Genomic DNA, 27,528 nt, shown 5'->3' on the forward strand with positions numbered 1-27,528 from the left:
ATAGAGTCACGGAGCCTGGTGCGGGAGTGGACATGAGCTCCAGAGTTCTGGATGATCTGCAGCTTGTGGAGGAAGTAGCCGAGCCTTGAGGTGATGAATGCATGTAGCGTGTTTTGGCGGCCTGAGGGGTGAGGCAGTGGCGGAGTCGGGCAATGTTGTGGAGGTGGGGGAAGGCAGAGCGGGTCATGTCACGGATAAGGGGGAGAAAGTACAGTTGAGGGTCAAACAAGACACCCAGGTTCCTAACTGACTTGGTGAGATGGAGTGTGCATCCGTGGATGCTGTTGCTGCCAGTGCCTGAGGTGCGGAGGCGCTGGCGAGAGCCAATCAGAAGGGCCTCGGTCTTCGTGACATTCAGCTGTAGTAAATTGGCTCTCATCCAGGACTTGATGTCAGACAGAGGGTTAGGGTTAGGGCTAGGGTCAGGACGTAGTTATAATAATAATAATCCGTGCATTTGATGTAGTGCTTTTCACGTCTTCTAGACGTCTCAAAGCGCTTCACAGAATAGACTGTAAAGTGAATTGACTGAATATTTGTGGGCAAAATGTGGCAGCCAATTGCGCACAGCAGTGTTCCACAAACAGTATTGGATTGAAATGACCAATTTATTATTGGATTTTTTTGAGGGATTATTATCAGACATGTGGAGTAAGGAAACTTGCGCAAGGTTTCATCCTAGAGTTGTCCTGGAATCAAGGGTGGAGGCAGAGAGATAGAGTTGGGTGTCATCCGCATACATGTGGAAGTGGACCCCATGTCGGCAAATGATGTCACCAAGTGGGAGCATGTAGAGGTTGAAGAGGAGGGGACCGAGGACAGAGCCCCGAGGAACAACGCACAAAACTATGCGGGGGCTGGAAGAGAAACTGTTCGTGAAGACAAATTGGAGGTGGTGTGAGAGATAAATGCATTGCATCTGGAATGCATTGCCTGAAAGGTAGTGGAAGTCGATTTGATAACATTTAAGAGAGAAGTTGATAATTATTTGGGGAGCACAAGTTTGTAGGGCTATGGGGAGAGCCGGGGTGTGGAATTGATTTGGATAGCTCTTTTAAAAGAGCCGGCACAGACACGATGGGCTGAATGGTCTCCTTCTGTGCTGTATAATTCTATGATTCTATGATAAGGCCTGAACCATTCGAGGATAGAACCTTGAAGGTTGAGGTAAGAGGAGAGCTGGTAGAGGAGGATGCAGTGGTCCACAGTATTGAAGGCAGCAGAGAGGTCGAGGAAAACGAGGAGACAGAGGGAGCCCTGGTCACAGATGAACAGGATGCCTCCTCATCTGTGAGCCGCACGGAAACCTGATTGGAGGGGCTCATGAAAGGAATGGTAGGAGAGAAATGAACAAAGCTCAAATGGGAAGCAATGATTCTTTCAAGGACCTTGGAAAGAAAAGGGAGGTTGGAGATGGGCTGGTAGTTGGAAAGCAGGGATGGGTCCAGGGAAGGTTTTTTCAGGATGCAGGTTATTATAGCTGTTTTTAGTGGGATGGGAACGATGCCAGATGATAAGAGATTGATGATGTCGGAGAGTAGAGGGGCGAGGTGGATCTGGGAGGTAAGGAGAAGGGTGGGGATGGGATCAAGGGAGTAAGTGGTGTGTTTTATGCTGGATATAGTGATGATGAGAGAGGACGGGGAGGCAGGTTTGAAAATGTGGAGGGAGGGATGGGTAGGGGTCAGAGTGTGGGGAGAGAAGGAGATGGAGTGGCAGATGAACTATTTATTTTAGGCATATGCAGCAGCTATTGCAGCAGCAAGGTCTCACAAATGACATGAATGGGTAGCTAATCTAGAAGATACTGGCAGAAATTTACTTGTCTTTTCGAACAATGGGATCTTTATCATCCACCTGAGCAGGCAGACAGGACTTTGGTTTACTGACCGATTGGAAAGACAACACTTCCTGCAGCACCAAACTCCTTTGTCAGCCTGGACTGTGAGCTGTCCCCAGCACCATACAGGTATGTCAGCCCAGACTAAGAAGTCCTGACTTGTGGCTTCCAATCTTCATTGTGGACTGTGATTAATTCAGGTTAATGAACCAGGCTGCTTAGACGCGAAGGTTATTCCAATGCTTATATATGCTTTATAATAATAATAATAATCCTTGTATTTGATATAGCGCTTTTCACGTCGGGAGGACGTCCCAAAGCGCTTCACAGAACACACTGTAAAGTGAATTGACTGTACATATTTGTGGGCGAATGTGGCAGCCAATTGCGCACAGCAATGTCCCACAAACAGTCATAGATTGAAAATGACCAATTTTTATTGTTGTTTTTGGTTTTGGAGGGATTATTATTAGGCGTGTGGAGTAAGGAAACTTGCCCAAGGTTTCGCCCTGCCTGGAATTGAACTCAGGTCTCTCGCTTGCAAAGCGAGTGCTCTAACCACTGAGCTACAGGACTCCACGCCTGTTCTCTAGCAACTTTAGTGAATTTTCGACTAACAAAATTGTATCTGACAACATCAGAAAGTACTTCATAATAATAAACCAAAAATCTTTCCATTTGATATAGTATCTATAGGATTAAAACATCTCAAAGTACTTCACAGAAAATTACTGTCAAGCACAGTGACTATTTATAGGCAACAGTGGTAGCCAGTAATGCCCCATAATCAGTCGTGCAATGAATGATCTATTTATCTTGAGAACAATTGGCAAGGTGTCATGAGATCTTTAACATCCAGTAATGCATTGCTATCAATTACTGATATCATGGATCATCTCATCCAAAGGATGACACCTCTGGTAATGCATTGCTATGAAGTACTGAGTTAGAACAACTGTGTGATTATGGGGTTTGGGCCAACTACTTTCTCTCCCAAGAGAGACTGCTACCAGACTGAATTAAACTTAGATGGTGATATGGTAAGATAAGTACAACATTGAGTCAGATATGTGTACTGTAATATTGCATAGGTAGGGAGTGATGTTATTGGTAATTAATTGTCTTGTGTCACCCTACAGAGATGGTGTGATTAAACCAACACTTTAATCACTGTAACAGAAACATGATTTAACTGTGATCATCCATACAGTGAGGGTTTTAAAATAACCCTGAAAGACAATCTTTCATCCAAATACCACACTATTTTTTTATAATAAATATTATAATAATCCTTGCATTTGGTACAGCAGAAGGATCCTTCACAGAATGTTTCATATCTGTAAAATGTAGTGACTGTATTTTGTAAAAAAAAGGTGGAAGGCAATTTGCACATAGCACTGTACCACAAACAGCCATGAAGTGAATGACCAAATTCATCTGTAGGATTGTTCGCCAGGACACCAGGTGAAAATCCCTTCTCAGATGGAGCTTGAACCCACAACCTTCTGTTTCAGAGGTGAGAGTATTAGCATCTGAGTCAGGCTAACATTTGATTTCATTTTAAACAATATCAAAGATTTTAAGTGGGCACCATTTCTGATGCTCCACTTCATCTCTTTTATTCATAAGCTTCATGCAATATCTTTCAATTTTTTTTAAATGGGCCTTGTTTATCATGTTAATATTGTTAATTTTTTCCACTTTCCTGTTCTCACACCTCCTTGCAATTTCTTTATTATTGAAAAAAATATTGTTTTGCAGAGAAGGATCTGTCTTTACCTGCCAGATTTCTACCTTTGTCCGACATCCACAAATATGCACTTTCCACCACAAATCACCAAACAGCAATCAGCAGGAATCCTGACTGATTGACATTATCTATGAAGGGATTTGGTTTGATGATCTAAATGGCCCTTTCCATGTGCTTATAAAATAAAATTCATATGTGTTTGTTATTTTTAGTATTTTGAAATTTACAAGGAGTTGCAACCTAAATTGACAAAAAGTTTTAAAATGCATTTTTGCAAAAATAAGGGAGAGAATAATTGTGTATTTAAATGTTTAGTTGATCAATGATACTGATCGCATGCATGCAAGATCTCCTCTAATACCCGTCTAACTACTGTAGTCTTTTGTGCTGCACACTTGGCTTTCACTGTAGAAAATAAGTTAAGCCACTCCTAACAATTATGGTTGGCAATGCTCCTCCCCTACAGTATACTGTGGGCCATATTAACCACACACAAGTATATAAAATAAATCAGCTGTTTTGGTGTTAGCCTGGCTCAGCTTGTAGTACTCTCTCACATCTGAGTAAGCAGGTTGTGAGTTCAAGCCCTATGTCATTCTCTCTCTCCCCTTTTGGGATGTTATCCCGGCATGAAAGGCTTTAATTAAATGTATAAATGTTATATGTCTATATGTTTATATGTGTGAAGCACTTTAAGACATCTGTCCAACGTAAAAGGCGTGATAACAAATGCAAGGATTATTATTATATATCTGTCTTTTTTCTAAACTATAATATTGAAAAACACAACTTCTTTTGAATCAATCAATACTATTCTACTATGTAAATTTCAAATGGGGTACTTTTCAAAATTTAACAGGAAATAACTAGCTGTGCTTAGTAATTTGTTTCTAAGGTACTCATCTTAAAAGTTGCACAAGAAATCATATATAGCTAACTAACATGGTTAATCTGGTGTTTAGGAAGGAATGGGTTAAAAAACAAAACAAATTCCCTCTCTTTAAAACAAATGCTGAAACTGGACTGACTCCACATACCTACCATTCTTGCAGAGCTGCCTGAATTTTAACATTGTCATCCAACCATTGCACAAAACTAGTCTCACATACCTAGCCCGAAGGAGTTCAAAAGTCTCTCAAAAATCAACATTACAAAGCAGAAATCTTTGTTAAAACTGATTGTACTGTAGTTGTTTCACCCACAAATATACAGTCAATTCACTTTGCAATATATTCTGTGAAGTGCTTTGAGAGGTCTAGAAGATGTAAAAAGTGCTACATCAAATGCAAGGGTTATTATTACTTTGGTGTGGCACAGAAACAAGTGAGAAAAAAAAACTTGAATAGTTTAAAAACTTGTAAGAGAAAAGGTGAATGTAGTTTCTTAAAGGATGTAAGGAATTTGTGAGATAACTGTGATCATGCAATCACACAGGTATGCATCAACTCCAAGGAAATTGCTGTTCTGATACACTGCTTGTCAGACATCAGGCCTTAATTGTCTCCAACTTCACATTAACACAACCAAGGGGTTTCCAGTCAGCACCTCCTCAACCTCAACAGCTGACTGCATTGTGGTCCTGTTCTCACAACTCATGTTGTCTGTGTGGTACCTTCATAGTTTGTTTGTTTGTTCTCTGCTCTCCTTTCAAACTTTTTACGAGGGCTCTGACTAGGACCGCTTTCATCCAATATCCACAACATCAGCCTCTCCCTCCTTCTGCCATTACCTCACCTCAACACAGTTGAAATCCTCGTCCATGCCTTTTTCGCTTTCAGACTTGAGTTTTCCAATGCTCTAATTGATGGCCTCCGCTACCATCAGACCATACGGAACTCTGCAGCCCATGTCATCTTCCGCACTATTCCTCAAATCCAATGGCTCCCTATCAATATCAAAATTCTCTTCCTCACCTCCACAACCCCCAAATAACATCCTCTACAGACTTGCCATATCCTATGTCCACTGTCCTACTCTGGCCTGATTCATGCCCTTCACCTTCACCTGCTCTGCCCCATCATCAGCCACTTTGGAATTCTTTGCCGAAATCCCACTGCCTCACGGCCTCCACTCTTTGCTTTCAAAACCTTTCTGTGTTTTCAGCAACATTTCCCCAAACCCACTCCATCATCTCCCTGCCAGCCCGGGCTCCCACTCAGGCTTTGCAAAGCATTTTGAGACATTCTCCATATGTGAAAGGCACTGTGCTACATAAGTGCAACGGGTTATTGATGTTGTTGACAGTTACAGACTATTGAGGTCTTTTAATTCTTCTTTACTTCCCTTGCTGGAGACCTACTATTGACCCATGAAACCTGACTCAATAAAACAACATAAAAACATTTTTTGAATCTAATTTTGTAAAATTATTTTTACCAAAGATTTCAGGACAGACACTAGACGTTTTCTTTACCCAGAGGGAAATTAATGTCTGATTGCCAGGAAAGGCCAGGACATTGGACTCATTTAAAAAGCAGCTTGATTAAAGTGATGATAAGGTGGATGTTCTACAAGGATGAGATCTGATGGGCAATTTTTCTCCTTTCTTTCCCTCTTTTTTCAGAACTACAGAAAACCAGTTTGAAGATTCAATTGAATTGAAGAATTTTTGCACACTGAAATGCTAAGATAAAAAACCTAATTCTAGAACCATGCAGAAGTTCCCCTCCTCGAAGCCTTACAACAGTGCAGCCCAGTTTACAACAGACTTCACGACAGCGTGAATTCTCTTATAATCATAATAATCATCCTTGCATTTGATATAGCACCTTATCATATTGTTGAGACATTTCAAAGAGCCTCACAGAATATATTGTAAAGTGGATTGACTGTGTTCTGTGGTCAAAATGTGGCAGCCAATTACGCACAGCAATATGCCACAAACAGTCGTGGATTGTATGTGAAAAAAATGTCTCCAAAGCTCCTCATTTGGTTGTTTCATAACTATCTTAAATTGATGCCCTCCAGTCACTGACTCACCAACCAGTAGAAATCATTTCTCCTTATTGACTCCCTACCAAAACCTCTCATCATTTTAAAGAGCTCTTTCAGGTTACCCTTCAATCTTCTCTATTCCAACTGCACTTTTTCTTTCTTTGTATAGGACAATTGAGAGGGGGTAACCAGCATCTAGGGAACTAGGCTCCGGTAAAAGAAAAATGCAGTCCTCGGGAGAGGAGAGAAGAGAAAATCTGTGAGAATGAAAGAAAATTTTAACACAGAAAATTTGGGAGTAAATGGTTTATGACATGCTATTCTTCCACACATACATACACCCTCCCCCAATGCCTTGTTCACAACAATAGGCTCGGTAGATCGGTATGGTGAAAGATGTATTAAATGGTAATTGATGTATTCAGATACCATCCAAAGGAAATTCAGAGGCCCAAGGTTCAAAGTTTCCACAGCTTCTACAGAATGAGCATGGACTGCGACAACGAGAACTATTAAATCTACAGTTACACGTCCACTGGCACATTCATAAAAGCTTGCAGTCACCTTTGTTTTTGCACATCAAGCAAAGGCTGCCTCTCCAGGCTCAGTTGCGGAATTATTACAGGCCTGGGATTCATTCACCGTGAAATCATTCAGACTTGCAATGAGGTCAGGAATTTCTGTTTTGAGAGTTATTCAGCAAAGAATGCTCCTGTTTTGTACAGCACCAAAAATCAAGCGTTAAAACCTTATTCACTGAATGAACACCTGCTGCGGAAGAAGAATTAAACATATTCCCACCACGCGTATCAGAATATTTAAAGAGGATTTTGTGCGGAAGGTTAATGTTTTCACTAGGTAGCTGGCCACAGCATTGCTAACTGCCAGCTTCACCAGGGGCTTTACTGCTGCAATGCATAACAACAAGAGAGTCTAAGTCTTTGAAGTTGGAAGTCTTTAGACTTTGAACTACGAATGCTGTCCGTTGCATAAAGATTAACCATGTTGCCAAGAGTTTGAACTGACTCTACGTATAACTGACAGCAGAATATTCTGTACAGCGTACACTGTAATTACCAATGCACACATCAATGCTCAATGATTTGTGAAACTAGAATTCCTATGCTGAGCAGCATCCATTAAAAAATTGGTAACCGTACAGCATGGTGCTCATGCAGATAGGACAAGCCTAGCTATTGGGGCTTTGTTTTACAAGGTTGAATACATGCACCTCCAAGTCTGCCTTGGATTACAGTGAATCTGCCAGCATGTTTCCTTAGGGCCAGTTCAGTCTCAGAAAGATTCCACTTACTTCTCCCCTTTCCAGGAGAATATATTTCCTAAAAATAGCACTCATTTTAACCACCTCAAAAGGGTTGCGAGCTTGAGTGGATTGCTAGATTTTGTTCATCTGACTAAAAGCTTCAATGAGCCAAGTGGGTAAAAAAGGTACACATCTTCAAGAAAAAAAACAACTGCTCCCTTTCTAACGTAAACGTAATTAAAACTAAAATAACACAAACATAAAACATTGTGGTAACCTAATTGGGTACAACTATTGAAATATTTCTCTGCTGCAGCACTATTATAGAAATTAATGTATACAGCAGGCAGTGACCTGGAAATGTGGGATGCCTTGACCTCACTCTGTTTTTCACCAACATTTGTACTGTTGACGCAGATAAATCCAGATTAGTACAGCTCCATCACTTCAGATAAATCCAGAAAGGTATCATACAGACTGTCACTTTAGTGAAAGACTTCAAGAAGTATGTTAAAATGTTGCCTTTTATTTTCCTACTTATTTGTCGTAAAAGTTAAAAAGTGGATGATAATAATGAATAATAATAACCCTTGCCCTTGATACCGCATCTTATCTCATCAAAGCATCTGAAAGCACTTAGAGTTTTCTGTAAAGTTTATTGATTGTGTATTTGCACCTGTTGGAGCAATTCTGCACGTTAAGCTGCTTTGGCTACACGTGCCTACAGTAAAACCCACTCCTCAAAGACAAAGTGGATGCACATGAAGAGTCATGGTGGACATTCAGTAGAACATGTCAATAAGGCCCACTGTTAATATCAGCAACAGCAGAAGGAAGACAGCCCAGAGTGACTTTTTTGGTCAGCTGGGTGTCTGATACACACAGAAACCCATCATCATGCTGAAGAATCTTCAAACCAGACTGAAAGTTCTACATATGCATGTTTTCCATTTGTCTGGTATGGAATGCCAGGTCTCACTCCAGAACAACACCTGCTGCTCTTCTTTCTGCTGTTTGTCCTGCAAGAACCACCTTATCTGATAGGATCTTGACTTGAATAATTGGTGTATTAATACAGAGCAGAAAAGAGGACGGTGATTCAGCAAAGCTGTCGTATTAATATAGTGCAGTAATCAGATAAAGTAGGAAATAACTAAAACAACCTTCCCAACAGATGGCTGCCAAGGAAAGCAAATAGAAACATCAGAGGATACAGATCAATGCAAAATGAGGAAGGAGGGATTCCAAGAGCTGTGGAACACAGAGGAATCTGGAAACGGAATTTCACTCAGATTTAAAACAGTTGTTTTGCTTTTAATCAGAATTTAATCTAAAACTGTTCCATTTCATTTTCTTTGCAAGTGGATAAAAACATTGACAGACAATCACTTATCTTAGACAAACCAACTGGCCGATGTATAATACACCCAGTGTTAAAAAAACACTCCAGTTTGCCAAAGATTCATTTGTGCTTACTAAAATAAACAGGCTCTATTATTTTGAAGAGGAAAAGAAGTGTTTTTTTTCTAGGAAAAGATAAATAAAATGGTTATAGTTCCTGAAATTAAAATTGGTTTTGTATTCAAACTATAGTACTTGAGGGGAAAGCAATAATAAGTGTTGACAAATATGGAAATTATACCTGACTTTACAGAGCTTTATGGATTTTTATCCCATCGGTTCAAAAATGTTTGCCTTCAAATTAGTCCTTTTCATTTAAGAGATGGTACTTTCATTGTTCCCAATGGCACTTTTACATTCTGGGGTGAGATCGACTTTGGAATTGAAAATGTGGCATTCACAAACAGGAAGTTCCTGTATTGATGGTGAGTTTCAAGTTGCAATTGTTCATGGGATTTTACTTTACTTTTGGTATACTTCTTGTCTCTTGACTGATTAAAGGCCCTGAAGTACACCAAATGGTAGAAAAGCATAAGGCTGGCCACAGAACAGCCTTTACCGGCCTTCATTATAGAACATATCTCCATCCCCAATTTTTTTTGCAAGTTTAACAGCAAATCTGCAATTTGTGTCACAAAATGTTTCCATTAATGCAGATGCCATGTATATATCTAATCATGTTTAGATTTTGCCCACACAGATCCTGATATCTGTACTGAAAATTGCCCTTTGTGATTCTAAACCAATGTCCTCTTGTTTTCTTGCTTTGGTGCCTCATAAAAATATTGTTCTGGGTTTACTTTTTCAATCCATTTAAAATTTACGCACAGCTATAAGGTCCCCTCTAAAACGTTTACGCTCAGTCTGAAATGTCCCAGCTTGTCTAGTAGTTGCTCATGGCTCATTCCTCTAACAGGGATCTAACAGTTGCTCTCCTCTGCACTGTATCATAGGGTCTGCATTGCATCAGCTTCTTCTGCTGGTTCACCTTACTCCAGAAGCTATATTCAAAACTATATTCTGCTCCATACAACTTGGACCCTAAACTGCAGTCTGGATCAGGCTTTAAAGACCCAATGGCACAATTTGAAAGGAGAAGGAAGATTTTTGAGGTGTCCTAGCCAACATTTCTTCAAACAATAATGGTGATTCACTTCATAGCTGTTTGTGGGACAATGTCGTATGCAAAATCCTGTGAAGTGTTTTGAGATGTCTCAATCACACGCTAAGAAGCTGTAACAAATATAATAGTAATCCTTGCATTTGACATGGCGCTTTTCACGTCTTCTAGACGTCTCATAGCACTTCACAAAATATACTGTAAAGTGAATTGACTGTATTTTTTTGTGTGAGCGAAACACGGCAGCCAATTGCGCACAGCAGTTTCCCACAAACAGTCGTAGATTGAAGTGACCAATTTTTATTGTTTTTTTTCTTGAGGGATTATTATCAGGCGTGTGGAGTAAGGAAACTTGCCCAAGGTTTCGTCCTGCCGGGAATCGAACTCAGGTCTCTCGCTTGCGAAGCGAGTGCTCTAACCACTGAGCTACAGGACTCTACAATGTAAGGATTATTATTATCATCATCCGTTTTATTTTAGTTTGAAAACAGACAGGTGGAACTCTAGATGGTGAGGAACAGTGATGGCATGAATAAAATGTCATAAGTAAATATTACTTGATTTGATATATTGCCTTATTGCATCTGAACGTCTCAAAGTGCTTCCAACGTAATTCTTGACAAGTGTATTTATAGATGAATGCAACAACATACTTATGCAATGCCCCACAATCACCAGTCCACTTAAAATTAATGATCATTATTCCTGGCAGACTGATGACCAGGAAACTGGGAGAAACTCCCTTCTCTTTTTGAAAAGTCAACGTGAACAGGCAGAGGTTGCCTCAGATTAAAGTCTCATCTGCAGACAATGCAGCGTTCCTCCAGGAATACATTGAAGTGTGTGCCTAGACTATCAGGTCAAATTCCATAATAACAAGGTTGTTTTATTGTGTTATTTTGTAAACTTCTGTACTATCAATGTTGATATTTATTTTGACATTAACATAGGCCTCTTTTGTTGAGACCTGGCTAATACCCCTTAGTAATCTGCTCTGGGTTACAAATGCCAAACCAAACAATTTCTCACTGGAATTGCCTTTGCTAAAATTGAAATTGAAGGCAGATTATTCTGTTACAATGTGCAACGTAATGTTTAATTGATTTTCTCATTAGTTTCTTATAATGTTCACAAGGTCTTCTGAACAGCAGTGCTTTGTCATTAATTATGATGTCTCGTTGCAACAACCAAAGCATGGGACAGTTCATAGGAAAGTAATACTGCTTTACAATAATATAAAATATTTAATTAAAAACAGAAACAAGAGTTATGGCATTGAAAAGAAGAAGAAATACCGTTTTCAGTAGTTTCTTTTTGCCAAGAAGGCTCCATTGGTATAAAGTGGGATTTAAAACAGTTCAGAAAATAACTCATTTGTACAGTTGAGATTATGTTACACAGACAGACACACACACACAGACGGTGGTAAAAGCAGCAAATATTATAACAATAAATGATCTGAAATCTGACTGTACAAGAAAGAAGTTATTAGTTCTTTTTGTCCCTATTGCTAGATTGATAGACAAACAATTTTACCCGATAATTTAGTCTTCAGACTTTTCCCCTATAGCAAGTATATTGTCACAAATGTAATACACAGGACACAAAGGCTGTTCTCTTCGAAGCTGAGGAGCCTATTTAGTTGTGAGGGACGGGGTAAGCCTTGGATTCTCTTTAAGATTTGCATGGTTTGCTTTCAACTAATTCAAGTCTGAATTGAATTAGAAATTTGCTAGCAAGCCAACTAAGATCTGATCCCCACTAGCATGGGTCTGTACAGCCTGTCTGAACACAGAGTCGACAGTCAGTCACCACAGGGTAGTTGAACCTACAAACACAGTGAATCCAACAGTTTAACCCCTGTACTGCCAGATGTCTTCATGGACTAAGTAAGAAGAAAGTACTTGCATTTTATAGTACCTATAACACTGAAATACCTTAAAATGCTTCACAGTACCTGCTGTCACAAATAGTGACTTGTTTTTTTGTAGGTAAACATAGTAAGCATTTGCACACAGCAATGGACCAAAAAAACAGCCATATGTGAATAGGCATTAATTCAGAGCATTGTTAGCTATGACACTGAGAGAAATTCCGTTTTTCCTACAATGTCACACAATCTTTGTCATCCACCTGAGGACAAGCCTACAGGATCTTGGTTTACAACATTTTATAAAATAAATAATCTGTATAATTAAGATTATGTTGCACACAGTGGTAATAACAACAACCTTAGTTTCCTCATTCCATGGACCTCTTGTTTACCTAGCAGGAACCTGGTTGTAGGTCGATTGCAGATTGCTTTTCGGGGGTAATAAGCCCTGCAAAAAAAAATTCGGTCACTCAATCTACGATGATTTGTGAGACACTGCTGTATGCAATTGGCTGCCGTGTTTCATCCACAAAATATACAGTCAATTCATTTTATAGTACATTCTGTGAAGCGCTTTGAGACATCTCGAAGATGTGGTAAGATGCTATATCAAATTATTATTATTATATACTTTACAATATGAAATTTATGTAAGTTGACAAATAAGAAGGTATTAGTTCTCTCTGTCTCATTGAAGAACAGTACCTTCAATAACGTAAGCACTCCTCGAATACTCTACTGGAGTATAGCCTAGACTATGACCTCAAGGACTGACATGGGGTTTGAACCCATAAACCTTTGACTTTACTACACAGAACTATAACTAGAAGAATAATCACCTCTCTTTCCAACCGGGGATACCATTGGAATGTCCCTCACTTATTTCAGATAAATTATGTTTTGCCCACCCCAGAAATCCAGATAATGTCACGTATGTGAAACAAGAAAGGTAATTCAAAGATATGTGTTTGCAAGCAGAGATCTTGAGTAACAATGTGTGTTCCAACATACATGCAATCAAAGTGACTGCTCCATCTGGTTAGTGTGATAGAACTGTACTGAGTGTAATTGAGGTAATTGTTGTCAGACCCAGAGTTCTCAAATGAAGGGTGTTTTTCAACTGACATCCATTACAGCCAGAGGAAGTGATGCGCGCCAAAAAATGGAGTCTGAATGGAGTTTCACAACTTGGATTTACATTACAGCGCTCGCTAGCTCTGCTTTCAATCACCTCCATAACATTACCCACCTCTACCTTTATCTCTCCCTCCAGGCTTCTGAGATCCTCATCCACACATTCATTAACTCCAGGCTCAATTAACCAAACCATGCTTGCCAGACTCCCAAGCTCTTTTCTGCACAGGTTGCAGACCCTCCAGAGCTCTGCAGCTCATATATTTTCCTGTACCAGGCTCCCTGAGTCTGTCACTTCTTTTCTTCTTCGGCTCCCCATTTGGCTCCACTGGCTCCCATCTCCCAGTGGATCGATTTTGAGATGAACTTACTCCATTCCCTATCTCCTCTTCCAGTCAGTTACATGAAGTGCTTTGAGACGTTCTTGTGACAGCAATTTTAATGGTCCCTAATCACAAGATTGGTTTTGATTGAAGAAGGCCCTTCAAACCCGTTGATCTCATCCCTCCAGAATACCCACCCTACTATCCGCCCATCACAGCATCAAGCAGCTTTTAAATAAATCCAGTGTCCTGGCCTGAAACACCCTTCCTGGAAACTGGTTCTAGTTATTAATTGGTCTCTGACTAAAGAAACGCTTCTTAGTGTCTGTCCTGAAATTGCCCTTTGTGATCACCCCCTTCGCTTCACCACTGGTGGCTGTGCTTTCAGCCACTAGGCATCGAAGCTCTGGAACTCCCTCCCTCAATCCCTCCACCTCGCCCCTCTCTCCCCATTTTCAAATCCTGCCTAAAGATCTTACTCATTGATTGTGCTTATGGTCACCTCTCTCCTCCCTCTCTCCTGGCTCGGAGTCAGACTCCACCACTGTTAAGCTCTCCAGGATGCTACCCCGTGTGAAGGGCGCTATATAAATGCAAGTTGTTGTTGTTGCAATCCTAAATGTATGTCCTCTTGTCCTCATCTAGGTGCATCCTAAAGTATTTTGTTTAGGATGCATTGAGTTTAGGGTTTACTTTATCAGTCCCATTTAAAATTGTATACACTCCATGAGGACTCCTCTGAGTCTTCCTCTCAAGTCTGAGTTCACAGATCATCCCTTTAACACTGGATATTGATCGGCCTGTCGCTCTGTTCTGGACTACCTGCACAGGCCAGTTATGTTGCTGTGACCAAAGTTATATACAAATGCGGCCTGACCAGAGGCACTGTACTGCTTAAGCATGAGTTCCAGGGAACTGAACTCAACTTGTTTGGCAATACAGCCCAGCATCCAGTTTGTCTGGTTTACTGTGCATTCTTCCTATGTTTAAACTTGCCTGAATAACCTACCCACAACAATGCTCAACACCCAGGCAAACATTGTTGTTACACAATTTTCTAAATCTGCAAAGAATGTTTACTCGTGTATTTAATGACACCTACACACTAAAAAAAATTCCTTTCATCATGCACAATAATACAATTCGTAATGTCCCATGAAATTGCAATCAATTACAAAAACTGGAGAAGAAGATAGATTATGGTATTATTCATTTAAAAGTCTATTTAATTTAGAACACAATTTTGACTGTACTATGTTGTATTAAAAACGAGATTGCCAATACAGTTCCCAGATCACACATAGCCAGCCTTATTGACATTTCAAAGCACAAGTATGCTTTCCTTTGACCTTTGTAGGCTTTAAGTTGAAACTATCAAAATTAAAATCTCCATGATATCCCTTTGAAGACTATAGCTTTGCTATCAAATGATATTCTTAAATAATTCTGAGAAAATTGCAGTTTTAATGGAAAATCATGGGAGAAGGAAAATCTCGTAACAATACTGAGCAGATGGATGTGTTTGTATTCATACAGACTCCCGGGATTCATCACTCTCTCAATTAGAAGTCTCCTGGATAATGATGCTTTTCAGTAACTTCACTAGAAAAATCTTAGGGACACATTCTAAGTGTGTTTATTTTACATATAAAGGAATAAAGTGGAGCGATGCTTATCTGAGCCCTGCCCAGGACCAAGGGATGAGCAGATGTGTGACAGGACTGATTTGAAAATACTGTATATGATTCTCAAGCAAAGAGCAATCATAAACAACACAGTCACAATTCCACTGAAAACCACTTGTTTAATTAAATCAAAAGGCATTACACTGATCTGCTAAATAGTATCGAAAGCCAGGGAAACACACGCACGCACGCTTATGCGCGCGCACACACACAGTCCTCATGGAATCAAATATGGCAGAGGCATTTGTGGGGTATCAATTTGGCTCAGTTGGTAAAACTTTCACCTCTATGTCAAAAGGTCTTGGATTCAAGTGTTGGAGCTTGAGCTCAGAGCCCAGGCAGACACCCAGTACACTCTCAGCTCAAAGCACTGCTATGTCGGAGGTGCCGTCTTACCAAAAGGTGGTGCATTAAACTAAAGTCTCTTCTGATCATAATAAATAATAATCCTTGCATTTGATATAGTATTTTTCATGCCAAGAGGATGTCTCAAAGCACTTCAGAGGATATACAATAAAGTGTAGTAATTCTATTTTGTAGGCATACAGCTTTTTATGGAGGCATTAAAAATCCTATATTATTGACACTATTCAATAAGAGAAGGTAGCCATTTCCAGTGCTCTAGTTAGCAATCCTTCAAATTAATTGATCTTTCACCTCACCTGTGGGTCTCTGATGGCAATTAGAAACATAAAGTCTAATAATATGTTCCCTCTTCTTAGGACCACTGTCCCAATCGTACTATTATATTCCCTCTTTCACAAATCTAATTTAAATCAGCTAACAATGTACACAATGGGAGACTTTCCTAGTCAACGTAGATCAATGCTGCACTACGGCTAGGGTGACTATACGTCCTCAATTTCTGGGGACAGTCCCCGGATGAAATATTGTGTCCCTGGGGCCAAATGTGCTCTGTCTTGAGTTCAGCAAGAGCATGAAAAATTCTAAAACAGCTACACTCATCAGAGAAACACAGCCATTAATTCAACAAGCTTCTCCAGTGATGCCAGCATCAGCAATTGTGGTGAGTTCCTTTTTTTTAATATATACGTGTCCCTGCATTTGATTTACAAAATATGATACAAAATACAGTCACCCTATAATACACTGAAGACCTTTGAAGCTGGTGTGCAAGCACCAAAAGATTTTCAGTCTAAAAATTACACTGACCAAACAGTTTGATATTTAAGATTGTGTAAAATTTTGGAGGATTCTTAAATTCAGCCTTAATTTTTTAAGACCAAACATTTTTAAAGCAGAAAATCAGTTTCCAAATTAATGCTGAATTTTAGTATGAATATTTCCCAAAATTCTGCACAATCTTGTATTTTAAGACTATGATCTCAAGGCTAAGATGATGAGAAAATATTGGGGCTCAATATTCTCACAGGCACATTTATACCTCAGTTACATTGCAGATTATGATTCAATGTGATGCCTCATAAAGAGAGATTCAGGTCTAGGCTCCAAATTGCACTCAATCCAGGTTTATTCCATGAAAATTGAGTACAATAGCTAAACATTTACCAATGACAGAAGATGGATACATTCTTATTTTTGAAGTGTCAGCCGGGTGTCTGATACATGTGGAAATCCTGATGAATACCATACTTAACAGTATCCAAACCAAGCTGAGATTTCCATCCATCCAACCGACACAAAATCCTACAGATAGATTTTTAGAATTGAATGCACACCCTCTCCCTGGAGGGACGCATCCTGCTTACCTAATTCTGGAAAGTGTTAGGCGCAGGCTGGCAAAAGCCAAGGCTTGGGGACCCCAGAGTGTGCATTGGGGGTACTGCTGGAGTCTAACCAGCTAAAACCTGGTCGGCTTGCCATTAATATGGGTGTCTTGCAGTTACTGAAGAACCAAGAGTGTTGGCAGCTGATAATGCTAATCAGCTGTTAGTGGAGCATAAGGGACGTTTTAAATTCAATTTAAAAAGTCCAATGTTCCCTCTGGATTAGCTGCAATAAAACCAGTAATACTGCAGCCATCGGATGGTGCAATTGCAAAATCTCCCTCAGAGGGTCTTTAACTCAAATCCGTGCCCCTTAAAATAAAGTTATACTACACCGTAGTGTCAATTTAATGTGGTTTCTATTGATGCAAACTCTGTAACATAACTGGGACCTTAATGGGGGTGGAGCTATGAGAATGTAATTTGAGATGAAAGGAGAGAGTGAGACCACAAATTTCAATGTATGGATTTAGAGAAGAGCTACCAAAGGTATGAGGTAGTAGTTAGTGGCATGAAAAAACTGCAGCATCTTTGAAAATTGAAAGACACATAAAGAAGCTACAGTGTCTTTGAAGAATCAAAAGAATAACATTTTTCATTGTGCCATCAAAGTTCACAGAGGTCAAGATTTGGCGATTCAGTCAATGTACTGCAAACGATTGCACATTCATTTTTGGATCCGTAGTCATTAACAATGCAGAACAAATGCCACATTTACGTTGAAATGTATCAACGAAACAATGAAGTTTACAGAACGATTTGAATATATGTGACTGTTACACAGTTTTATCGTTTTGTGTGGATCTATGTAAGAGAAACTATTATTTTCAGAACAAGTTGGAACCATCCCAATAAGCAGCGAAAACATCTTGATCGTTGACTTGAAAAACCCTACAACATCAGAATCACTTTCAACTAAGAAAACAAACAAGTGCACAGAGTCACAGTTGACTATCAACATCAGTATGGCAGCTGGCCGTATAATCTGGTCAACTGGTACCATATTGATCAGAATTGAGATACGAGGCTATGCTGCCACTCACAATTCAAGAAATACATCATATGACCTTTTTGAAAGCAGACTATATTTGTACATTTTTGTAAAGTTACTGTATTTGTTACTGTTTTTATTATTCATCATGCACATTTATATTGCTGACCTGGAATATTTGCACACACAGAGTTGGTTGTAAGTCATCAACTTTTATCTGGAAGGGGGAAGTCAATGACAACTCTACTTCAACACCACCTTGCACATAGGAAAATGTCTCAAAGTGCTTCATAGAGAAAGAGAGGGGGCAAAGATATTTGAGGATTAGAATGAGGATCAGAAAGTCAATCTGCTGGAAATAGGGAACCACTTAATCTGTTGAGGATAGGGTAATTGAATCCCAGAGCCTATAAGTGAGAAAATGTGGGATGTAGAGGTCTGCAGGTTATGGAGAGCTGAGCTTAGAAGGTTGTCTGAGAAGGCATTGGAGAAATCAAATCTGGAGGGTGACAAAGGCATGGGTAAGGTTTTGGCTACAATGGAAGGTCGGATGGAGGTGGGCGATGCTGTGAAGATGGAGGAAAGCTGACTTTGTCAAAGACTAGATGAAACGCTTAAGGGAGAAGAGACGACTGAACAAAACATAAGGGATTTTCCATTGGCTCTGTGAGTTGAAGTGAGCAGCTGGAGAAGCAAGGAGGCATTGGTGAAATCCAAATAAAACATGGCTGCCTCCAATGGTATTTGTTTGTGCTTATGTTCGCCAATGGGTCTTTCCTGCCTCAGAAGGTGCTCATGTAAACTATTTCTTTTGTTGTATTTTATACTTTCTGGAGGCAACAAGATGTGTTACTATAATCCCAATGTCTGATATTGGGTTTCCAAAAACATGCAGCAAGCTGAAGTACATGGTGTTTCAAATACTAGCTGCTTCAACATAATACAATACAAATTTACATTTATATAGCACCTTTCACATTGGGAAGACATTCCAAGGTGCTGGACAGTCTAGGTTTGCATTTGAGCTGGGGCTGGGGGCTGAGGAGATGGGGCCTGAGGGAAGGAAAGATGGCTGCAACGCAGTCAAAGAGGAAAGTCTTGAGGTGGACCTTTAAGTCACAAGATATGATATGCTTCAAACCATAATAAGCAAACATTATCATAAAATGTAATGACACACGCATTGGCTACTCAATTTCCTGGATGGCAGTGAATGTTTTAATTTATCAGCTTTGTGAAACGGCAAGCCAAGCCAGCATCCTGTGCACAACAATCTTCAACCCAGATCCATTCCTCACCTGCTGAGCAGAGACAATCCTCCTCTCACTTGGAACCCAGCATCGCCTTAAGCTGCATGCGCTGTAACCTTGGCAGCCTAGTCTTATACAATTCTGCATATCTTGCAATCAAGCATCACTACATAAAGACTGTGGTATCTTGTTAGCCAACAACTGAGCGTGAAATCACTACATTGCCAGCCCCCATGGAATGAGTCAATCCTGTTTTTTTTAGAAAGATGTACCTGGGGGAGGGGGAGCATTAGATTTTCTGTTGATTTGTACTCAATTATCTACAAGATGATTTTTCTCCAATGCTTTTGCACCATCAAAAAGGGGAAAGTTTGATAAAGGAAAAGCTTTGGAAGAATGAAAAGAACAGATTGACAAATTACAAATACAGATCAATTGATTTGACAGCTTTCATTGATAACTAAATCATCTGTAGTCACTAATGCGACCAATTTAAAAAAATTATGAAACAGATTTGCGAGCAGTTTTTATTGTACGTATGCTGCTCACAATGTTAAAGATTTTGATGGTTTTGGTAAACTAAATTAAATTTAAACTGATATAACACGGAAAAGCAACTGTTATTTCAGATTTATTTCGAATAAATATTTGGAATTAGCTAAGTTTGCACCTTGAGGCTGGTTAGTTTAATGCTTTTTAAATTGACTACCAAGTGATCTGCTCTCAACAAGCCGAAAATGTTTTTGAAATTTTCAGGAACAAAACTCACTGCAAAGCTTAATGGCCAGAGTACCAGTTCTAAACTTCCACTCCCCGTAAATGTATTTAAACTCATTTGCTCAAATAAGTATTCTCACAAAATCCGTCCAGAGATTTGTTAGCCAGTGGACTCACACAATCTGACAGCTCTGCCTCTGAGCAATTATTTCCTCTTGCTCTCCCGCACACTGTATGAACAAAAAACTTTGTGCCAGCTTTGATTGCTGAAGCATAGCCAGAGTGAATAAATTGTACACTACAGAAAACAAGAACATTCATTCCAATCACAGTGGTGAGGTGCAGTTTTAATTAAAGCTTATCAAAAGCCACCTAATGAATAAACTCAAGCCTCATTCCAACAAAGAATATTTTCATCTATTTAGTTTCAGCTTGTAATTTCCAAGCAATAATTAACCACTGTTTGAGGCTTAAAGAGTTCAATTGTATTAGGGCTGGTGAAGATTTCATTAGTTCTATTATCTGGAGTCTGTTGGTTGCATGCATATCAATGATAGGCCTGGCTTTTTTCACCCTTTGTTCTCTGTGTGTGCATTTTCAGACTTTCTTTCCCTGAAAACGAAGGTCTCTAACTGTATTTCTGAAGCTTTATAATGAATGCAGAAAGTGACATGCGCAACTGTTGTTTCAATTTGGTGCAGCAGCTTGGACAGACAGTAGGGATCATGACAGAAAATAGGCTGGACCTAAAGGGTCTGACCTTCCTGGTGGGAAAGCGAACCTAGCACTGTGCTCAACAAGCTCGACAACAAAGAAACATATTTAGTCTCCCCAAATCAGACACGCTTCTCACAGGGGGGAAAAACAGTCTAAGAAAGGGTTTACCCCTTCCTGCAGACAAAATGGATTAAAGTGAATGCAGGAGCAGGGCTCAGGCGTTTCCAACTAGAAAAGGCGGTGAAGTTATGTCCATTACCAGTAAATGGAAAATGACACAACCATTGTGGATTATTGCCCTGGAGTGCTACCTTCTGCAAAGCAAAATAAAACATTCACGTTTTATATTTCCAAATTAAGACCATTTCTTTTTGATTTATCGCCCTTCTATGGTTGTGAACGTGAAAGAATATAAATTTTACGGGAAGTCAAAATTATTTGTTACTTGTAATCCATGTTATTTTACATCACAAATGTGTCGTCTATTAACTGTACTTCTTATGATATATCTATTGGGAGTAGCAGACTGTACTTGTACCCCAGAACTTGTACTTGAATCTTCCAGATGCAGCTGTAAGCTGTGCTCAAAAGATTTTGATGCCTCTAATCATATCAATATTACCTATATGTTTCTGGAATTTCATAAATGTAATTTTTGTTAATGATAATAATAAACCTTGCATTTGCCTTATCACATCTTCTGGATGTCTCAAATCGCTTCACAGAATATACTGTGAAGTGAATTGACTGTAAATTCCGTGGGCGAAATGTGGCAGCCAGTTGCGCACAGCAGTGTCCCACAAACAGTTGTGGATTTGAGTGACCAATTTATTATTTACTCAGCAGACTGAATCTGCATTAGCCATTCATGTGATCATACAAATACAAATTGTTGTTATTGTGTGAGAAGTGACAATGTTCGATATTTACAATCAAATTGAGCAAACATTAAGTGCTTTTTAAATCTTTAGAATAATTCACATCTAACTTAAAACATAAGGGAGTGAAAAATGCAATGTTTCATTAACAGAATTGATGTGATAATGGAACTTGTTATGAAACAATGCATCTTTCCATCCATTCCTAAAGACTAGTTGAATGTGGGAATTCTAAGCGCTCTGGGATGCTACCCAGTTTTGGCACAATGCTTTGGACCAAACCCTCTTTTTTAGAGTTATCAAGTCAGCAGAACAAGCGGACATAGGTTTAGACTTGTAAAGTGCAATTTCAGAACAGGTATCAGGAAGTTTTTCTTTACGCAGAGGGTAATCATCAACTGGAACAGGTCACCAGGAAAGGTGATAGAAGTCAATGAATGAACTCATTTAAAATACAGCTTGATGCTGTGATGGGGTGGGGGAGGAGATAGGAGAATGAGTGTTCTGGAGGAATGAGATCTGATGGGCCTTCTTCATCCAGATCAATCTGGGAATCTTGTGATCTTGAATATCACTGATCAGAAGCCTAGTTTCTCCCCCTTCCCCACCCTACCCTCAGAGCCAGCAGTGGATACCATTTGAGACAAGTCAGTCCTATTTTTAGCTGCACCAAATGTTAATTAATGGTAGTAACAATGGAATACAGAAATCTTCAGGTTCAATCATTGGCCTGCAATGGAGGGGTGGGAGGGAGGAGAGAAGGAATTGTTTTTTTTATCTCCCTCCCGTCTTCTTCCTTAACCTCCTAGAAGTGGTGACTCATGCTGGGTACAGAATCAAGGGTGGCAGCAATCATCTTACTGTGCATTTGGCTCTTCTTTGTGTGTTGGTAAGATAGTGATATTCAGAAGGCCATTTAACAATCACAGTTGAGTTTGATCCTACTCAATGAATGCCTAATGTTTGCTGAATAAATCTCACTGAATCTCCCCAGCAAGAGTCAATGACACAGACCAGGAGTACAGACCTGTGTCAATTTCTCCCCCTTCTGTCTCAAAGGGCAGGAAGGCTAATTGTAGTGACCACCACCTCTAACACTGGAGACATCTAAAAACATGTTCTTAGCTAAATAAAATCTTGTCACAGATTGTTAAATGAAGCAAAGGTTTTTAAAGTCGTTACTTCCTTGAACTCAATATAATGCAAATTACATTCTTTCAAGTAGAAATCCCAGATACTTGTTTTTCAACATAGCTCAAAAATGCACCATCTTCAGCGGCTAGATAAGAAAAGTAATGCTCATATGTATACAAAAAAGATCTTGTGTGAAAAACGTTGATGGAGAAAGCTTTGAAATATGGGAACATTGAGGGGAAATTTGCTGAGAATCAAAAACAAGAGTATTGAAGTATCATTGTAAAAATACATATTTCCATTACCTGGCATTATCAAGTGAGTGGTATTAACACAGCTGGTGTATTTTTCCCCTTCTTTCATGGCAACAATAACAGAAAATCTTCCTCCTGCACTTAAAATCAGGAGTATTAGGAGTACCCAGTTTGTGTACTGACAACAGACATGTGGAAAAAAAGCAGCATTACATACACCCCAGTGCAACTTTCTCACTCCAATAAGAGTGGTAATGTGTGGCATTATTAAGGCATGCCTCCACCTGGCATTAATTGATCCACAACACTATAAAAGCTGACTGAGTGTGTAGACTGTCACTCAGCAGCAATGTTAAGAGGCAGCTGCACACATGGATTACCTCATTACTCCTAAACAAATGGGACCATGAGAGAGGAGAAAGGGGCCCCACCCCACAGTTAATACCCAGCCCTCAAAATAGTGCATCAGACAATTCTGGCTCAGTAAACAGGTCAACATGGATATCTGTCAGGAATTGCAGAGTTTGGATTCAACCATTTGCTCCTATTATAAAAGAAAATCCTAGTACAAAGCACCATAATCGCACTCCAGTTTAGCTCCCTGCCTCCAGCAAGACCCAGCAAATGGCAGTTCAATGCTGGAGTGTAACAGCTGGAGCTAGAGTAGCACGCCAGACACTATGCACATGGTGGTGTCATTATGATATGAGGACAAGACTGGCATATCTACTTACTGATATAGGTCTGTGGAACCTCCTTCACCAATGCCAATCCTCCATTCCTTTCTCTTTGTAGCTATGTGCCTATCCTCCTTGTGGTAAAAACAAATAGAAATTTTCCCCAGTTTTGTGAACACAAATAATAGTAATTCTCATTGAGGACAGGGGAATGAATCAGCCAACATTCCTGCTCCTGATCGCTATTTAGTGACCTCTGCTGGAAAATGTTGGTGTGTGTGGAAGTTAGATAAAAATAAAACTAAGAGGACTGAAAGGTATACGAGTGAATTCTAAAAAAGTTATTCTCCTGCTTGAAGAATGTTCACTTGGTCTATGGTACAATAGGGCTGGCAGAGTCCATGATAACATACCCCACAATGTGGTCAAAATTGTGACTTGTGGCTGTGAGTTTAGCCCATAACAAGGCTGGTGGTTAGGGTGTTGCCCCCAACTGTATTGCAATGGTGGGCCTGAAGCCATATGTTACAGCTGTTAAAACTGTGGCTCCCACAGAGTGGCATTGAAGATGGATAGTGGAATAACACGATAACAACAGAATCCTTCAGAATTAAGCTACAGTTCTTATCCCCCAATGAGTGACTGGCTGTAGGAGAGGAGGAGGGAGACATCCCAAAAAAATAAAAAGTTGCAATCACAAATTACTGAGTTAAGAATTTCCTGCATAAACAGATCTGTACACTGGTACGTACATTCCTCCTCTCTGATATGCTGGTGTTCTGGGCCTGTGCAAAAAAGGACAAACATTTTGCTTCCTATCAGTAATAATGACCCACCAACATCTGTACAGACATATATTAAGTTTATGCCATTTAATTAACTCATTGACTGGGTAAATGCATACCTGGAGGAAAGAAACTCAGCAATCTAAGCACAGAATTAAAGTGCCCTGAACCATTTGCCACTCTCTTCTATTGTGCAGAATGTATTACTGAAGTAGACATTTAAATACAAATAGGAATTCCTGATACAAGCATAAAATATTCCTCAGTTATCTGGTTTTCAATGCTCAACACAAATTCTTATCAATCCACTGTGAAATTTCATCTACAGACTGCAGGACACTTTAGACTTTAAACTGTGTTTGTGTAAAATGTGCAATTTTGGAAAGTTGTTTAGATTGAATTGGTCAGTGAATGACTAAACGGTCTCTGGAACAAAGATTTTCAAATTGGCTATTTTTATCTCGGGTTTTTAGAAATCCTGACTCAGGCATGAAATCTTGGCAAGCCAGTTACGTGTTTATCAGGATTCAGCTGCACTTACTTATTCCTCCCATCTCTCAGTGCCTTCAAACCTCCCCCCACCCTCACAGCTTTGATCTCTGCAGTTTTTTCTCTTCTCCCCCTCCCCCAGTAGTTCCAATCTGCATTTCTCTATTCCCCAATGGAAGCTCTGACCTCTGCTGCTTTTTCTTTGCTCCTTTTAACAATTCTCATCTCATTCTGACTTCTCTCCGGCCTTTTCTTCACTCCCCAGAAAACGCCAGTCTCTGCTGTTTCTATTTCATTCATTTTTGCTCGTGATATTTACTGTGAGCATTTTCCTATTCTTTCCCCTCAACAGCTCTGGATCATTTACCCCCTTGCTACAGCAGTTCAAATAACCCTCTATTATGTGCCTTTCCTCCTCGGTTTTCTCTTCCTCTCCATTTACGTACAGGTCAGAGGCACTCAGATGCTAAATTCACTTCTCAATTTCAGTGCCTGTGGCACGTACAAGAAACAAAAAAACACAAAACTAAGTGAAAGTCATGTAGGAAAGAAAATCATGGAATGTCGAGGTAGACAAAAATTAAAACTGATAAAAACACCAGAGCAATTTTAATGGAATGTAAAACTTTTATAACTCCTAAATCTAAGCCAGAATGAAAAAATGTTTTCACTTTAGCTGACTTCTCTCTCCCTAGCTCTCCTGGGTGTATGATAAAAAAAATAAAAGTACAAGTCATAAACTAAAATTTATTCATGTTTTTCTAAAAAATAAGACAATGAGTTTAGGATTGGAAAAAGTACCTGTGACATTTACTTAGGTTTCAGCGCCCAGTATTTCTGGTGAAGAAAAAGTTATACCCTCACATTTTCACCCCCAAAAATATACAGTCAATTCACTCTACAATATATTCTGTGAAGCACATTAAGATTCTCAACAATGTGATAAGGCACTATATTAAATGCAAGGATTCTTTTTATTATATTCCTTCTGGATGGCAGGATTATCTGTCAACAAGCACAGATGGTGAGCAACAACGACAAAGCAATATCAAAAGAGAAAAAAGAAGCCTGAACTTTAATTGTGCTTTTTAAAAAAACACAAAGTAATATTGAAGGTCTTATCTTAATCATGAGGAAATACTCTTGTTTTCTTTTGTCTACACCCAGTCCTGCGAGACTTAGCTGATGAGCTATTGTCCATTTCCATACTGACCTCCGAACCATACCATGCATGAGAGGGTGGCATTGCTTCATCTCATCTTAATCATGAGGGAATACAATACCTATTTTAAAGCGGCACTTGACATACCTTTTACTTAAGGTTTCTCACTCCAAAATAATAACAGTTGACAGTCCAAAAAGTTGACGACGTTTTTCTTTTGCATTTTATGAAATATGCAGCATGATATTAAGCTGGATAGTAAAATTATTTTACAGATATGTGATTATCATCAAATCTCCAATAAATGTCAAATGACTACAAATTCCACCTGGATCTAGATTTACTCTGTTAAGTTAGCATTTCGGAGCATGCAAAATTAGTCAAATTCTTAAATAGTCTTTAATTTTGAAGCCAGTTAAAAACTGCAGGAAACAAATTGCCAAATTCTGTACGCTCTGAAATACTGTCAATAGAGTAAATCTAGACCCAAGTGAACTTTTACCCCCAACATGACTGAAAGAAAATTGAATGAATAAGAGTGAATACATGCAAATAAGAAATACATTTTGTTGAAAGTTGAACTGTACCCAGCAGTAGAAATGCGAACCTATGTATTCCAGCAAAATTCTTATTTTTATTTAATGATCGGAGTGATATTTTCAATGCTCTCTCTTTTGGACTTTTAATTTCTTTTTGTTAACCAAGACCATTTTATTTAGTAAATGAAGTTCAACTTTTTTTCATTAAAAAAAATTGCAGCAATTTTATTTTTGCCCTCAGTTTATTTTCTTCTTTGCATTTATTCACTTTTGTTCATTCAATTAATTCTCTTTCTTTCTTGCTGCGCCAATCGCTCCTTATAGTATTTTCCCTCTTTTGTTCCATTTCTCACATTGCTGCACCCAGTCCTGGGAGACTCAGCTGATGAGCTATTGTCTGGTTCCATACAGATCTCTGAACCTAACCATGCATGAGAGGGTGACATTGCTTCCTGACCCTCATCTTCACCATGTAAAAAGTGCAGCTTTTTCATGGCTTTGAAACTTGCACAATGGGCTGTAATCTAGGGTGCAAGAGGTGCAGTTGCTTCAGGCAGACTCCTATATTATCATCTCTAAGGTTACTGGAATCATACACCTTGTCTGTGTTTCCTTGGATCATGGTGGAATCAGATCACCTTGTCAAGACACAGGCTGCTCAGCTGAAGTCAATAATATCAGCAGAGAGAGATTCAGAGGAAGTAGAGGTGCAATGACTTCAGGCTCCGTATTCAAAGACAATGCACACCCAACAAAAATCTAGGTTAAATGCACTCTAAACTCTGTTATGTGTACAATTGGAGAAGGAATCGTGCATGTTGTGACTATGGACCAGAATGGCAGAGAGCCCAAAGGCTACATTC

The 27,528-nt window shown here is 39.4% G+C and overlaps 1 long non-coding RNA gene across 1 annotated transcript in view; it reads right to left on the bottom strand.

Annotated features, from left to right (window-relative positions):
* Positions 1-23,789, bottom strand: part of LOC121848138 — a 61,569-nt gene extending 37,780 nt beyond the window's left edge. Inside the window, exon 1 of the long non-coding RNA XR_006084869.1 lies at positions 23,748-23,789. This is a non-coding gene — a long non-coding RNA (uncharacterized LOC121848138). The remainder of the gene's footprint in view (positions 1-23,747) is intronic.
* Between the last annotated feature and the right edge of the window lie 3,739 nt (positions 23,790-27,528).

Source organism: Callorhinchus milii, unplaced genomic scaffold (genome assembly GCF_018977255.1).
Source record: "Callorhinchus milii isolate IMCB2004 unplaced genomic scaffold, IMCB_Cmil_1.0 Scaffold2, whole genome shotgun sequence".
NCBI classification, from domain to species: Eukaryota; Metazoa; Chordata; class Chondrichthyes; order Chimaeriformes; family Callorhinchidae; genus Callorhinchus; species Callorhinchus milii.